Source organism: Rhipicephalus microplus, chromosome 5, assembly GCF_043290135.1.
Source record: "Rhipicephalus microplus isolate Deutch F79 chromosome 5, USDA_Rmic, whole genome shotgun sequence".
In the NCBI taxonomy this organism is placed as follows: Eukaryota; Metazoa; Arthropoda; class Arachnida; order Ixodida; family Ixodidae; genus Rhipicephalus; species Rhipicephalus microplus.
The window spans coordinates 137,889,364-137,907,087 of NC_134704.1; the positions used below are offsets into that span (position 1 = coordinate 137,889,364).

The window sequence follows — 17,724 nt, forward strand, 5'->3', positions numbered from 1 at the left end:
ATTAGCCCGAGAACAAACAGTGGCGGCGTGGCCGTGGAGTGGAAGTGACGTAACGACAAGGGCTCATTTCCTCAGCGACCGAGTATCGCCTTTTTCTGCACCCACTACGCGTGAATATATACGCGATATATACAGCAGTCATCATTGCTCATTGCTGAGGTGCAAGTCTACCAAAGTAAAAGGCAGCTGTTTACGCCACTAGCAAATTTTAAGTCAGCTGTTGCGATAATCTGATGGGCAAACTTACCTGCAAACGGAAGATTCACTGTGAAAATGGTGGTGCATGACAGTGATGCATTTTTTGTTTTCACCGCTTACGCCTAGAAATCGGTTCATAACGGCTTTACGCTAGTTGCCCCAACTTTCTTTACATCTTGGAGTACAGTTGTCACAAAGCGAGCCTTTTTGTCTTCCGTGACAAAGGACGAGGAAAGGAGGATTTCCAACTAAGGGGTGACGATTCGAGCTACAGGCAAGAGTCTGTGTCTGCCGCTATCGAGCGAAGACGCGTGGCAACAGCTGCGAGTGTGAAGCCGACGTGTTGCCGGCGAAGAAGTTCGAAGCTTGGAGAGCGGCCAAGTGAAGACGTGAGGTTTCCTGGAAGAGGAACTTCGGGGGCAGCGGAACGACAACAACGCTGGACTTTGAGTGAGTGATTCTCGGAAGAGTATCATCCAGACTTTTGTTCCAAGGACTTTACACTGAATAGGTTTTCTATCTCTTTATTCTTTAAGTGTCTTGGTTGTTCAATGCATGCGACAACATTGTAGTGCGTATTGTTGTCTGTGTCCGTTGTTTCGAGAGTGGATGATTGTACTGGGTAGTACATTGTTTGATTGGTGACACATTGTATTCAACTATTGTCGAGTGTGCGTACTTGTGTATCGTTTTGATCTGCCATAATGGAGAATATAAATTTGTTTTGTTTATCAAGTGTCGGTTCTGACTTGTTGTTTGGGCCACAGCCGGCGTCCGCTGGCGCGCCAAATAGGACCACTTCTAAATTGTCCACGCTTTCGTGGTGCGCTTCGGGGGGCCGATACTTCGGCCCTTGGAATTAGCCCGGTATCGCCTCCCGAATTAACGGAACCTGTGACAACAGTCCGAAGTTATAAGATGTGTCCCAAAGAATTACAGAAGAAATTATGGTCTTTTAAATTCACTAAATACATCGCAGTTTGATGCAGATTACGTGGGCGATTTCACAAAGTAGTGCTTTCTGCTAAAAGAGACGTTACATTATTTAGAAAAAAAAATCTTTCAATATGTCCAAATTGTTGAACAATATAATAAGGTCCCATACAAAACGCCCAAAAAATGCTGATATGTTATTGGTATATAATTTACCCGTAAATATTTCTTCTAAGTAGCTAGCCACCTGCAAATATGTAGGCGTATTTCCGATTTGCAGGAACTGCTGCTCCGAGGAAACGCTGCGTCACAAGCGGTAGTGTTTAATTTGCGTGGAAGAACTGTTCATAGTGATTCACCGACGTAGCCCGCGTAAGATTTTAACGTTGTTCGCCTAAATGTGTCAGTGTCTGGTCTACCACCTCATATTCACGTACAGTTTCATGAAACTTGAAGATACTCAACTGCAAGCAACATCAATTTACGAGTGGGCTATTTAAACAAGTATACTTACCTGTGCATCATCTGCAGCGCCGTTGCTACGATGCTGCATGAAGCTGGCGCAATTAACCACAACTAGTTTTTGTGAGATGAAGCCCCGAAATCACTCCAAAGAAAACGTGGAACCGAAATACACGAGGAGTTAGAGAGTATTCTACGGTCGTGCAGAGAACATCTTAAGCTAAAGCACTTCAGAATACGTTTCCACCACGATAGACTTAAGGTTGTATGAAATCCCTGCTGTTAATAAAAAGCTGGCGTTACCGGCTGATCTTTTGTTTATTTGTCTTTCATGTTGTTATTTTGTGAACTCTCAATCGGGCGAAGCCGGGGGAAGACGCGAGCTCAGCGTTTGGCTGAGCGCCCCTAGCCACACGCTCAGCGATATCAAATGTTGGACCACACTCAGATAGGGTGCCAAGTAGGAATACGGAAAAAAGTAATACTTTTTATGCAGCCAGGTAAGATTTTTTCACTCAATGTTAAAATGATTTCACTCAATATTTGACCATGCAAACAAATGCAATCAACAAAATAGATTTATGGAGCTTTCGAGGGTAATCATTAGGCTTCAGGTAGCCGACAAGGGAAGGCATAACTTGGGGGGAATTGAGCAGGCTGTAAGAAGCAGCAGACGCCTGAATGTTGCGACGGCAAGCTTGTGCATGGACATAAGGGAAAAGGAAGGCAACGTCATCACCAACATAGATATGATAGGTGAGGTGGACTGGAAATTTTACAGTGAGCTGTACAAAGCCAAAACAACCACGATGATATCGCAAGAAGCAACAATAGCCCATAAGAATTCGACATCCCACCAGTAACGACTGGTGAAGCAAGGAAATCCCTAGGGAGAATTCAGAGGCAAAGCGCTGGTGATTAAAAGGTAACAACGGGCCTGCTGAAAGATGGCAGAGAAATTGTGTTAGAAAAACTGTCCACCTTATATACGAAATGTCTCTGCATGGGAAGGGTACCAGAATCTTGGAAGAAGCCCGACATCACGTTATTCTATAAGAAAGCAGACGCCAAGGACTTGAAAAAATACAGGCCAATTAGCTCACTGTCCATTCTCTACGAAATATTTACAAAAATATTAGCTAATAGAATCAACGCTACATTACACTTTAGTTAACCCAAGGGCCAAGCACGATTTCTTACAGGCTACTCTAAAATAGGCCATATTTATACTATCAATAAGGTAGTAGAAAAAAGCACGTAATACAACCAATGCTTATACATACAGCCTTCATAGATAACGAGAAGGCGCTTGAATCAGTCGAGACATAATCAGTTCACAGACACTACGGAATCATGCCATCGACAAACCCTACGTAACCATACTGGAAGAATTATACAGTGGCTCTACAGCCATCATAGTTTTTCATAAGGAGAATGACTGAATCACAATAAAGAAAGGTGTAATGCAGGGAGACATAATCTCTACATTGCTATCTACCGCGTACCGAGAGGAGTTTTTCAGGGCCCTAGATCGGAAAGAGTTAGTGATAAATGTTAATTGGAGATATTTTAGTGACTTGCGATTCGCTGATGACATTGCCTTGATGAGTAACTCGGGGAACGAATCACATCGTATGATCACTTAAGTGGACACAGAAAGGAGAAACGTAGGTCTGAAAAGTAGCATGCAAAAAACTAAGATAATGTGCAGCAACTTTCGGCAGAAAACACCGCTTTGCGATAAGTGAAAATATGCTGGAAGCTGTAAAAGAATATGTCTACTTATGACAGGTAGTAACCATGGAGCTAAATAATCAGGGTGAAATAACAAGAAGAATAAGGATGCGGTGAATCCATTTCGTAAGCATTCTTAAATCATGAACGGTAATCTGCCACAAAACCTCAAGAGGAATGCATATAACTGCTGCATCTTGCCGGTATTTACCTTCAGACAGAAGCCTGGAGTCTTACAACAACGATTCAGCTCAAATTAAGGATAATGCAACGAGCGATGGATAGCGCAATGATAGGTGCTACTTTAAGGGTCAAGAAGTTAGTAGAGTTGGTCAGGGAAAAAAACACGAGGGATTCGATACAACAGCAGGGATTCTATACAACCTTAAGTCTATCGTGGTGGAAACGTATTCTGAAGTGCTTTAGCTTAAGATATTCTCTGCACGACCGTAGAATACTCTCTAACTCCAGGTGTATTTCTGTTCCACGTTTTCTTTGGAGTGATTTCGGGGATTCATCTCACAAAAACTAGTTGAGGTTAATTGCGCCAGCTTCATGCAGCATCGTAGCAACGGCGCTGCAGATAATGCACAGGTATGTATACTTGTTTAAACAGAATACTAGTAAAATGATTTTGCTAGCAGTTGAGTATCTTCAAGTTTCATGAAACTGTACGTGAATATGAAGTGGTAGACCAGACACTGACACATTTAGGCGAATAACGTTAAGTTATTACGCGGGCTACGTCGGTGAATCACTATGAACAGTTCGCCCACGCAAATAAAACACTACCGCTGGTGACGCGGCGTTTGATCGGAGCAACAGTTCCTGCAAATCGGAAATACGCCTACATATTTGCAGGTGTTTAGCTACTTAGAAGAAATCTTTACGTGAAAATTATATACCGATAACATATCAGCATTTTTTGAGCGTTTTGTACGGGAACCTATTATATTGTTCAACAATTTGGACATATTGAAAGATTTTTGTTGTAAATATTGTAACGTCTCTTTTAGCAGAAAGCACTACTTTGTGAAATCGCCAACATAATCCGCATAAAACTGCGATGTATTTGGTGAATTTAAAAGACCATAATTACATCTGTAATTCTTTGGGACACATCTTATAACTCCGGACTGTACTCCAAGATGTAAACAAAGTTGGTGTAACTAGCGTAAAGCCGTTAAGAACCGATTTCTATGGGTGAGTGGTGAAAACAAAAAATTCATCACTGTCATTCACCGCCATTTTCACAGTGAATCTTCCGTTTGGAGGTACGTTTGCCCATCAGATTATCGCAACAGCTCACTTAAATTTTCCTAGTGGCGTAAACAGCTGTCTTTGACTTTGGTAGACCTGCACCTCAACAATGAGCAATGATGACTGCTGTATATATCGCGTATATATTCGCGCGCGGTGGGCGCAGAAAAAGGCGATACTCGGTCACCGAAGAAATGAGCCCTTGTCGTGACGTCACTTCACCCCGACTGCCAAGCCGCCAGTGTTTGTTCTCGGGCTATTAGGAATATCTCTCCGTGGCGTCCACACCCCCAATACGCATGTGCGTCTCCTCTCCTCTCCTATGCTCTCCTTCTCTCGCAGGTGACGCTGACGCAGGCAGCTTGTGCTAGCGCGCTTTTTGACTGAAAATATCGACAGCTCGCGCTGCACAATCGGTCACTGGCTTTCATCTGAAGTATTTGTTGCACCTAGTCGCCTTCAAGCGATGGCCCTGCAGATAAGCAAATTGGGAAAGGCTTATGCTGGCTTGATTTCTGAGTGCAACAATCATCACATCGAAAGGTCAACAAGCTGTGTCGACAACCACATCCATTTAGAATGAAAGACCATGGTTCGAGCTTTATTGATCTGGCAACAAACCTTGCTTTGCGGAAGAATTTAAAATTATGAAATGCAAAGGCTTCAAAATGTGGTGGCTGGTGGTTTTTACATCTAAAGCGCATGTGTTTGTCATTTATCTGGTGATGTAGTATTTTTTTCTACCTCCAAGATGAGTGCAATCTCTCAGGCTTTACAAAGACTATGGGTGTACATAGTAGAGAAAGTTTAAGGGCAAGAATATGACATCAGCATAACCCTGTCGTTTTGTGCCTAAATTGCTCTACATATGTCAAAGAAAAGTGTTATCTTGCACTTCTAAATTTATTACCTAGCCTTTTTGTGAAGAAATAAAAGCAAAGCGCTGTTCTCTTGTTAATATTTTTTAATGTGTCATTGTAGTTAGCAACTGTGGCGTTAGCACAGGATCATATGTTGTTATGATAATCCATTTGAAAGGAACAAGTTTCTTAATTTAGCAGGACGGAAGCCACCCTAACCTTGTCGCTCTGGTCACGATGGCGTTTAGTTAGAGATTACGAAATAGAACACAACAAAAATCTGGCCACAGCGTTCAAGTTTTGTTCTTTGTTAAAGTGCTATGACTGAAATCATGATAGTGTTATTTTTTGCTTTCCAGTGATTACCGTAAGCGAAATCGACTCTGAAGGATCATTGACAAGTGTTTCAACGGACTTTTATTGAGAGTGGTTAGCAAGTGACTATGTGTTTATGTTTGTTCTTTATGCTTATTTTTTTTAAATGTGTTCCTTGGAACGTAATTCTGGATTGTCTCACGTGGCACGATGGAAAGGCTTCATAAGAAAATTTTACCTATCAAGTCTAAACATTACGTTAGAGGCACCCGCCTGTGCGTGAGAAACAGACTACTTTAGCTTAGTACAAACACTAAAAGTTTCATAACGAACCATGCATAAGAGAACATTGAAGATATATCATATCTCTCTTTCATGCATACACACCAAAACATGCCCTATAAGAGTGCATACTTGAATTAAAACATTGTCGTGCCTCTAGCACTGCAATCCTAAACGGCCAGAAAATATTGCACTTGCATGGGAGCTTACTCATGCTTCTTTGCAAAGAGATGGCCGTAAAGTTTTTGTTGCAGTTTTTACCGACAGGTGCATGCGATCATACATTATACAGGCGTGAATATTTGGAGAAGCAAATATAGCTCGAAATGCGTTGTATTTTCAGACCGCGTATCTTATTGGCAAGCTGTTGTGATCGATTGGGCGTGGGGTGTTTTGTTCACCATGCTTTTGCAGGGAGACGTTAAAGGCACCGATATCACGCTGCATGCTGAAGATGTTTTTGGCACCCCTCTTCCCTTTCATCGAAGTACCTCATCAGTAGCACTAGTATAAAATGAGTCCCTGAAACAATAATTGCTGAGAACTGCCTTTGTGGGTACGTTGTTACACTCACTGTTCATTTGTTCAGTTTGAAGATGTTCTTGACGACATTTATAAATATAGCGGTTCCAAAAATTGTTAAGCTACAGGCCAAAGACAAAAGAACATGCCATGCGTTTGCAAGCGAAGCTGCAGCGGCTCTCGAAGTGAAGCGCTGTAGCCATTTAATGAATCCCCCAGGTGAGTATACGTTGAACTGCGACACTTTTAGTTGTGATCGACCTAATGCTAGAGCCATAATGAATAGCGAGCTTCCGTTTCACCTGAATGATTAGCTGATACTACGACAGAGTTCTAAGCTACAAAGTTCACAAGAAAATTCTGTGACTTTGTTTCCAGCATCATTCCAGACAAGATGTCCTGTAACAAAACAACTGCTACATGGTCATTGCGTTTTGCGTAGAATCGTATTTTTTCAGCCTTCCGCTCATAAACCCATGAACGTCTTTTTACATTCCCGTCATCAGCTAAGGCAAAGTTCTAAATGTTTATGGGTAGCCTGGAAACATTTGTATGCAAAATAAATGATAACGTGGCACTGCGGCTTAAATTGCGTCAATATAGGAAAGAAATACGAATACTACCAGAAGTCACTTTTTAAGACCACTCACTTTCTCTCAATTGAACAAGGAATACTACCTGAAACATTTAGCACAATAGAATCGGTTTGCAAAAACTACACTGATTCATAGCTGAGGTAATGATCAATATTTTCCTTCTTTTTCAAAGCAACCGCGTTTAAAAAAACTTTTCTTTAGGCGCGGCGTTAGGTTGAATGCTTTTTTCTATGCTTATGAAGTTTGTAACAGTAACACTCAACATTACTCCTTTTTTAAAAAGTTATTTTGCGAAATTCCTGTAACCAAGATGCATCCGTGTCTGAACTATTATGACACGAGATAGGTATATGTACATACACATATCATCTTACTCATTGTAGTTGATCATTGCAATATTTCGCACGGAAGTGAAAAGTTCTCACCGCTCAGAAATATTGTCGATGCTTCAGATGGCTCTCAATCATTTAATGATTAATGTTACATGAGTTATTCATGGCATTTGCGATGACCTCATTTTTGCAATAGGCATTTTGGGAGTTCCTGTGCAGATGAACAATATAAATTATTGCTACTATGCGTCAAAAGACAGAAATTGAGCCAGCAGCAAGGCTACGTTAGATGCTAATAGTAGTTAGTGATTAAGACGGTGGGTTAGCAAATAAAAAACAGCCTTTTAAAGACAACGTTAGGTCATCCTGTGCCGCGAATAGAGATCAAAAATAGGTATGGTAGATGATTTCCGGGAAAATATTTTCTTGAAAGTACGAGTATACATGCCATCTATTGCTCACATGCCTACGTTATAGCAATGCCTCAATTCCAATGAACTTGTTTAATTGTGCTTCGTATTAGCTTCCTTCCTACTAGGCTGGAACTTGTAGCGGTGAAGCCGTGAGCATTCAGCGTGCAACGTGTCTGTGTATATGTGAACGTGAGATCGTAGGAAAAATTAGCTGCTGTGTCCAATAACCTCTAAAACAAAAGTTGAGAGGTAACGTATTCGCCTTTTTATGCGGTGAATTCGACGTGATTATTTGACACACTGGCACAACGGGACATTCACACAACCTGAATTTTGGTGAAAAAAGGGGGAATTTTTCTAATTTTTTTTTCGTTTATTCGTGTGTGCGCATGTGCATGGCCACGGACAAACTGCGACTTCATGGTGTACGAGGGGGGCGGGGGGTTAAACACGTCGCATCATTTATCTAGAATTGCCAAGAGCTGGTGAAAAGAGTGCGTCATCATATTTGTGACTGCAATACAAAGCTCATGCCTTTAATTCCTACCCTACTGTTGTTGCTATGTTAGTTTAGAAGCTTGCGTCACAAAACATCTGTCTAGAATGTTGAATCTGTAGTACAAAAGAAAATTTTTTGTGGTAGGTGGGAAGTTAGCCATACTTCTACGTTCGCGCATACATAGAGATGCGAAATAAAAAAAATGAACAAAAACGTTTAGACCGTCCAGTTACCCTCTTCGTTATGCTAAGGCTATAAAACAATTATTGTGTTGCCTGTGGTCAAGTGATTATGTAGGTGAATTGCTTAATGAACCATATAAACTCCAGATTTGTATTTCTGTTTGTAAATCAAACATATGAATGCGAACACCCCACATGGGATAAATGATATTATGAATGATATTATAGTCAAAATCAAAAAGAAGAAATGGACGTGGGCCCGGCAAGTAGCACAAGCAGGATAACCGCTGGTGATTAATGCTAACTGACTTGATTCCCAGAAAAAGAAAACGCACGAAAAGGAGGCATAATGTTAGGTGCGCCGACGAGATTTAAAAATTTGCAGGTATAACGTGGCAGCAAAAAACACAAGACCAGGTTGATAGGCGGATCATGCGATCTTTCATTCCATTGCCAAGTAACGTTAGCTTTCGCAAATCAATCATCAACTCGCAGCGTCACAGCCGAGACAACAGTTGCTCATATGAAAGTATAAATCGCTGCTGTCGTAACTAGGACTGGGAGGAGTCCTTTAGTAGACCAGACGATAGTAGGGGGCTTTCTGAATTTATGGGAAACATATTAGTGGACTAAGGTGAACATACCAGAGAACTAAGGTGAGCCAATGAATCGTGGTACGGCAAACGTATTAAAGCATGCTTGAACAGATTTGCTATTGAATCGGCGAAAGCTAACCCTTGAACAAGCCCAATTAACTTGAATAAGATATATAGCTATTTTTTCCAAAGCGTAACATAGTCCCAGACACTCGAAAATATTTTCATTCAGCGTCGCACTGTGCAAGAATGCAGAGTGTTTCATTAATGGAAAAATAGTAGGGACAGGCCCAGTTGAAAGCTGGTCGTCTATCTTCATTTTCTTCCCGCTCATGTGATTATTTGTCGTTCCTTGCTTTTTACACATTTGTCGCGAATTCCGGTGCGAACAGTTGTTTCGGAATTGGCTATGACCATGACAAATGTTCGTTTTTCCCCTTGAGGATTGGAACTTTTCTGAAATGCATTTCACCAATCGTAAATGCTTTATCATGCACTCCCTGTGGGGTGTTCACTTTCACATGTTTGATTTACAAAGATAAATACAAATCTGGAGCGTATAAGGACCATTGAGCAATTCACCCACATATTTACTTGATCACAGGCAACACAACAGTTGTTTTACAGCCTTAGCATAACGAACTGGGGGGTCCAATAACGAGCTGGGGGGTTTAAACCTTTTTTGTTCCATATTTTTTCGCATCTATATGTATGCGCGAACGTGAAAGTATAGCTAACTTCCCACCTACCACAAAAAAATTTCTTTTCTGCTACAGATTCCACATTCTAGACAGTGGTTTTGTGACGCAAGCTTCTAAACTAACATAGCAACAACAGTAGGGTAGGAATTAAAGGCATAAGCTTTGTATTGCAGTCACAAATATGAAGCACTCTTTTCACCAGCTCTTGGCAATTCTAGATAAATGATGCGACGTGTTCAACTCCCCGCCCCCCTCGTACACTATAAAGTCGCAGTTTGTCCGTGGCCATGCCATTGCGCACACACGAATAAACGAAAAAAAATTAGAAAAATTCCCCCTTTTTTCACCAAAATTCATGTTGTGTGAATGTCCCGTTGAGTCAATGTGTCAAATAATCATGTCGTATTCACCGCTTAAAAAGGCGAATAAGTTACCTCTCAATTTTTGTTTTAGAGGTTTTTGGACACAGCAGCTAATTTTTCCTACGATCTCACGTGCACATACATACAGACACGTTGTACGCTGAATGCTCACGGCTTCACCGCTACAAGGTGCAGCCTACTAGGAAGGAAGGTAATACGAAGCAAAATTAAACAAGTTCATTGGATTCGAGGCATTGCTATAACGTAGGCATGCGAGCATTAGATGACATGTATACTCGTACTTTCAAGAGAATATTTTCCCGGAAATCATCTACCATACCTATTTTTGAACTCTGTTCGCGGTGCAGGATGACCTAACGTTGTCTTTAAAAGGCTGTTTTTTATTTCCTAACTCACCGTCTTAATCACTAACCACTATTAGCATCTAACGTACCCTAGCCGCTGGCTCAATTTCTGTCTTTTCACGCATAATAGCAATAATTTATATGGTTTATTGGCACAGGAACTCCCGAAATGCCTATTGCAAAAATGAGGTCATCGCAAATGCCATGAATAAGTCATGTAACATTAATCATTAAATGATTGAGAGCCATCTGAAGCATCGACAATATTTCTGAGCGGTGAGAACTTTTCACTTCCGTGCGAAATATTGCAACCATCAACTACAATGAGTAGTATAATATGTGTATGTACCTATACATATCTCGAGTCATAATAGTTCAGAAACAGATGCATCTTGGTGAAAGGAATTTCGCAAAATAACTTTTTAAAAAAGTAGTAATGTTGAGTGTTACTGTTACAAACTTCATAAGCATAGAATAAAGCATTCAACCTAACGCCGCGCCTAAAGAGTAGTTTTATTAAACGCGGTTGCTTTGAAAAAGAAAGAAAATATTGATCATTACCTCAGCGATGAATCAGTGTATTTTTTGCTAACCAATTCTATTGTGCTAAGTGTTTAAGGTAGTATTCCTTCTTCAATTGAGAGAAAGTGAGTGGTCTTAAAGAAGTGACTTCTGGTAGTATTCTTATTTCTTTCCTATATTGACACAATTCAAGCCGCAGTGCCACGTTATCATTTATTTTGCATACATATATTTCCAGGCTACCCATAAACTTTTTGAACTTTCCCTTAGCTGAAGACAGGAACGTATAAAGACGTTCATGGGTTTAAGAGCGGAAGGCTGAAAAAATACCATTCTACGCAAAATGCAATGACCTTGTAGCAGTTGTTTTGTTAAAGGACATCTTGTCTGAAATGATGCTGGAAACAAAGTCACAGAAGTTTCTTGTGAACTTTGTAGCTTAGAACTCTGTCGTAGCATCCGCTAATCATTCGGGTGAAGCGGAAGCTCGCTATTCACTATGGCTCCAGCGTTAGGTCGATCGCAATTAAAAGTGTTGCAGTTCAATGTATACTCACCCGGGGGATTCATTAAATGGCTACAGCGCTTCACTTCGAGAGCTGCTGCAGCTTCGCTGGCAAACGCAGGGCATGTTCTTTTGTCTTTGACCTGTAGCTTAGCAGTTTTTGGAACCGCTATATTTATAAATATTGTCAAGAACATCTTCAAACTGAACAAATGAACAGTGAGTGTAACAACTTACCCTCAAGGACAGTTGTTCTCAGCCATTATTGTTTGAGGGACTCATTTTATACTAGTGCTACTGATGGGATACTTCGGTGAAAGTGAGGAGGGGTGTCATAAACGTCTTCAGCATGCAGCGTGATATCGGTGCCTTTAACTTCTCCCTGCAAAAGCATGGTGAAAAAAACACCCCACGCCCAATCGATCACAACAGCTTGCCAATAAGATATGCGGTCTGAAAATACAACGCATTTCGAGCTATATTTGCTTCTCCAAATATTCACGCCTGTATAATGTATGATCGCATGCACCTGTCGGTAAAAACTGCAACACAAACTTTACGGCCATCTCTTTGAAAAGAAGCATGAGTAAGCTCCCATGCAAGTGCAATATTTTCTGGCCGTTTAGGATTGCAGTGCTAGAGGCACGACAATGTTTTAATTCAAGTATGCACTCTTATAGGGCATGTTTTGGTGTGTATGCATGAAAGAGAGATATGATATATCTTCAATGTTCTCTTATGCATGGTTCGTTATGAAACTTTTAGTGTTTGTACTAAGCTAAAGTAGTCTTTTTCTCACGCACAGGCGGGTGCCTCTAACGTAATGTTTAGACTTGATAGGTAAAATTTTCTTATGAAGCCTTCCCATCGTGCCACGTGAGACAATCCAGAATTACGTTCCAAGGAACAAATTTAAAAAAAATAAGCATAAACAACAAACATAAACACATAGTCACTTGCTAACCACTCTCAATAAAAGACCGTTGAAACACTTGTCAATGATCCTTCAGAGTCGATTTCGCTTACGGTAATCACTGGAAAGCAAAAAATAACACTATCATGATTTCAGTCATAGCACTTGAACAAAGAACAAAACATGAACACGCTGTGGCCAGATTTTTGTTGTCGTGTATTTTGTAATCTATAACTAAACGCCATCGTGACCAGAGAGACATGGACCAAAGAAGTGGTTAGGGTAGCTTCCGTCCGTCTAAATTAACAAACTTGTTTCTTTCAAATGGATTATCATAACAACATATAATCCTGTGCTAACGCCACAGTTGCTAACTACAATGACACATTAATAAATATTAACAAGAGAACAGCGCTTTTCTTTTATCCCTTCACAAAAAGGCTAGGTAATAAAGTTAGAAGTGCAAGATAACATTTTTCTTCGACATATACAGAGCAATTGAGGCACAAAACGACAGGGTTATGCTGATGTCAATTCCTTGCCCTTAAAGCTTCCTCTGCTATGTACACCCATAGTCTTTGTAAAACCTGAGAGTATGCACACATCTTTTAGGTAGAAAAAAAATACTACATCACCAGACAAATGACAAATATACATATGCGCTTTAGATGTAAAAACCACCAGCCACCACAATTTGAAGCCTTTGCATTTCATAATTTTAAATTCTTCAGCAAAGCAAGGTTTCTTGCCAGATCAATAAAGCTCGAACCATGGTCTTTCATTCTAAATGAATGTGGTTGTCGACACAGTTTGTTGACCTTTCGAAGTGATGTTTGTTGCACTCGGAAATCAAGCCAGCATAAGCCTTTAACAATTTGCTTATCTGCAGGGTAATCGCTTGATGGGGACTAGGTGCCATAAATACTTTAGATGAAAGCCATGATTGCAGCATTAGCCTCGGGTAGTGTTGACTCATTATTGCAGATTGGTGCTCGAGTCAAGTTGTTCAGATCCTCTTTCTCTAAGCTTATAACCTCAGTGCATTTTAGGTTATAACAACTGTCCACATACCGTGTATCGTAGAAAGGCTAATAAAAGTGATGAACCGAATTATATAAATCGAAGTTCTACCCTAATGTTTAAGATCTTAGGCAACATTAACAACTCATTGCTTGTTTCATTGTTAGACAAGCGCCATTGCGTTCATATACCTGTGTTTCTGTTGAAGACCATTAGAGGGTGTTTTTGATATCATTCGAAATTTTAACAATAGTATTGTCAGACAATATGCTTACAATGTTAAAATATTTGATGTGAAATGCAGTTAATTATTCGGCGCATACCTATATATAAAATTAAGCGAATTTGAGCTGATAGCATTTCGCCGTCTGGACACTTATTTCTTACAAGCTAGCTTTTAAATTCGCTCAAATAAGATCATAACGGCTTTCCTAATCTGGTATTTTGAAACATACGATTACTTGAACACCCCCGTGGCCTGACCTACATTCCAAATATTAGGGCGTGCTTGAGGCCCGTGTACTCAGATTTAGGCAGACATTGAGAACCTCAGATGAACGAACTTTCCGGGGCCTTCATCTACGGCATCCCACACAATGAAGACGTGGTTTCAGAGGACATTGAACCCGGATAATTACGATTATATATTCGGTTTGACACAACAAGGCTGGTAATAGGTGGGCCTTTAGACTGAAATACTGAATAACAAGGTTTCGGCAAGCCCTATCGTATATGACGTCATTATTTTGGTGCGATAATGTTATATCAGGACCAAACTGAAAAATTAAACACCCACATGCGTATTGTTCTTCCGTTTAGTTCCGGTGCAACAGTATCAATGAAACACTTTAACTACATTATAGCACAGAAGCCAAGGAATATGTATTTTTGGACTGTTACTATCCACTCCTTAAGAGAAAAATCTTCATATCAACGTGTGAAGTGTCGTTGCATGGTTTCTTACAGTGTCAGCAGTATAGAGTACCAAGGTTTCCTGTTCAAAGTTATTCTGTTTTTTACATGTTTATACAGATACACCAGGTTTATACCAAACTACCACCCCCACCACTATTGGCGCATAAAAAAATTGTCCCAGTTTCATAGAAAAGTGCTGCTAGTCATCAAAGAAGCTAAAAAATTGAAAAGTTACAGTTTTACTTAAAGTGAAAGCACTAAAAAGGACAAACAACATTCAGTTTGGCGTTAAACATGTATCAGAAAATTTGGTTAAGGAAGCGAACAGACAATGATGTTGCGAAAATCTCGCTGGGCGGGGATAATGAAAAAAGAAGATGAAATAAGGCAAATGGTTGTGCATAAGAGCCAGAGCTCCTTCTACGGCGTTACAGACGATGGTGAAACAACGAGTAGGTGGCGAGCTTGTGTGAGGCCTTCCACAGCCTCATCTAACCGCTCCGGGGTGTGGTGGCAGAATGCTGCCAAAATGGGAATGGCGACAAACTTACAATTCGTTCTACTACAAAAGAGCACTAGGTAACCCGTTAAGACTCCCCATGAGTGTTGCTGGTGTGGTGGCTAAATAGATATTCCTCTTTCGTAAACCGTAGTACGCGCCATTGACATACTACGCCACATTTGGTGACATCGGGGAGCCGGCTTCGTGCACACGGGAGTCAGCTTAACAGGTGCAGTGCTAGTTGTCACTGGATCGTAGATGGCATTGGCGAGCTTTGGCCTAGATGTCGCTACAGAAACCCTAGTTTGCCGATGGCACCTACCGCTGTTTACAAGCATGGAATAAGTCTACAGAAGAGGGGTCTTCAAAACCTCTCGTTAGTTGCCTGACGCTTCACAAGCAACACGTATTTGAGAATTTTTTAAAGCAGTAATTGACTAGTTTCCTGGTCTATTGCAAATTTGTTGCGCTTTCTTCGGGTAAGCTTCACCGACGGGACTGGTCTGAAACAATTTTTGTGGAGGCACTGTTATACTTCGGAAGTTACTTTAAGTTGTTACATCATCGCGGAAGGAAAACTATATTTCGGAGCTGCTGTCTACACTTTGATCATTGTGAAAAGCAATACCCACATGATTTCAGAAGCCTGCCATCATATACCTTTGAAAATTCACCCTTATATGGTATGTATGGCAAGGTCTTGGGCGATTTCGTTCAAGCTCTCCACCTCACCCTCCCCTCTCCACTAGCGCGCCTGCCATCTTCACACTTCAGGCCCCTGTGGGGTTGTGGGAATAAGTTTTGTGATGGCCCACTAGATGAGGTGAGTTTGAAGCCCCTGAAATAAAATGTGTGCTTTGTGTGCAACTGTGGTATGAATAAAATAAGCGAATAGCATTGGTCTTTGCGGAAACAACAATAAATAAGTTATCTTCAAATAATTGCTTATTCTTCCTAGACCAGTGAATTATTCAAAGTGTTGCTCGCTAATCGCAATTCAGTAGTAACGCTAATGTATCTGCGCACCCTAATCGCTTACCTACACTTACATACTATAAGCGATAACGCTGATAACTCAAAGAAAATTACATCGAAAAAAATATTAAACGTTCAGGTAAGAACAGAGGAAGCAAGCGGAAAACAAAATAAAGACTCTGAAAATGATTTTGTTTAAGCTTGCCCCAAGAGAAGGATCGTCGAAGCGTATCGTTACGTAATAATGGCTGCAAATACGAACAAAAAAAGACGTGACAAATGACAAAGATAGTCTGATAGTGGCAGATACGCAAATAAAAGCAAATTAGGTAACAATGCAAAAATACCTACAATGCACGCATAAAGAAAAGAAATCTGAGCGTAATAAAGTACGCAAACCGGAATCAGAACGCAGGCAGCCAAGTGTGCCACCCAGAGCAGTGTGAGTACACGCTTTTTCTTTCAAGCGCCATTGCCCAGCCAATGCGACATCGATTTCGCTGCAACAACCCACCATGGTTCCTACATCTCAGACGGAGAAAGCCACAGCCATTGAAAAGCGGCAGCACCCTTACGGTGGCAGTGGCACCGTCATATGTCCTCAGGATGTGTGACTTCAGGATGTGCGCAATTTTTCCCGTCGCGAGTGCCATGATAGTTGTTATTTTTTTTTCAGGCATCACTGTGTCGCACATACATTACTTCCGGTCATCGTAGTAACGAGCCGATGGTCCTTCGCGCGCCATAAATAGGAACTAGACACTGCCGCGAAAAAAGGACAGCGGATGTATGACATCACCCGCATCACCGCTTTGGCAATGAATTATAGTGATGAAAATACGTACAGATTGCGAAAAAGGATATTTCTCTCTTGCCTCGCGTACACTTATTTCTCTTTTTTTTCAATTGCATGGTCAAAAAGCATAATTTGAAAAAGTGAGAAACCATGTAAATTGCTGTGCGCTTCCAGGCTTACTTGCGACTGTTTGTGCGCGCGAAACATTGATGGCAGGGGAACTATGGTGCCATATGCATATAACAACGTTTTTTATTGCCTTTTTACACACTACTACAAGAAATAGAACTATTTTTGTCATGAAAGTGGGCTTTTCGGCGTTCTTTGATGAGATTAGATTTTATGATTATCAAGAGAAAACAACTGCGCTGTTGTCATAGAATTCTTCATTCTCGTCGTTATTACATAAAGCCGACAACAGGGCAGACCGTGGTGGGAACCGCTTCATGACTTCATTTTATTTGTAAGTCAAATACCTTACATGCTTCAGCAAAAGCGATAGTTGACCGTCGGCGGATCGAGTGGCATTACGAACGAGTGATACAGAAAGAAATCAATCATGCGATGGCGCCATTAACGTGGTGACAATGAGGTCTCCAGTACCCAGAGCGGTGACCTCATAGCAACGTCACTTTAACGTTACTGCGACCTCACATCACGTGATAGTGTCATTCCCTGGCACCCTAGCTTCGTCACTGGTAGTCCAATCACAGAGGTAACGCTAAGCTAGGCGAGGTGCTTCCGGTCTTGGAGGCAGCGCATATTGCGAAATGCCCAGGATCAGAGCAGCGCCTCTATCCACCGTCGGTCCGCCCAAGTTCGGAGAGTGGTCGTGATGCGACGCTACTTCATGGGCTGAGCACGCAGGTTTCTCCCGGAGTTGTGGTAGACATATTTCCCCCTCCATTATCAACGTCCTTCAGATTTGTTGCTAGTTGCTCCTTGTTTGTGGCTCGAATCGACG

The 17,724-nt window shown here is 41.1% G+C and overlaps 1 protein-coding gene across 1 annotated transcript in view; it reads right to left on the bottom strand.

The window, feature by feature from the left end:
• The window catches only part of LOC142761731 (glutamate receptor ionotropic, kainate 3-like), a 156,286-nt gene that overhangs the window by 102,339 nt on the left and 36,223 nt on the right, over nucleotides 1-17,724 (bottom strand). The window lies entirely within an intron of this gene.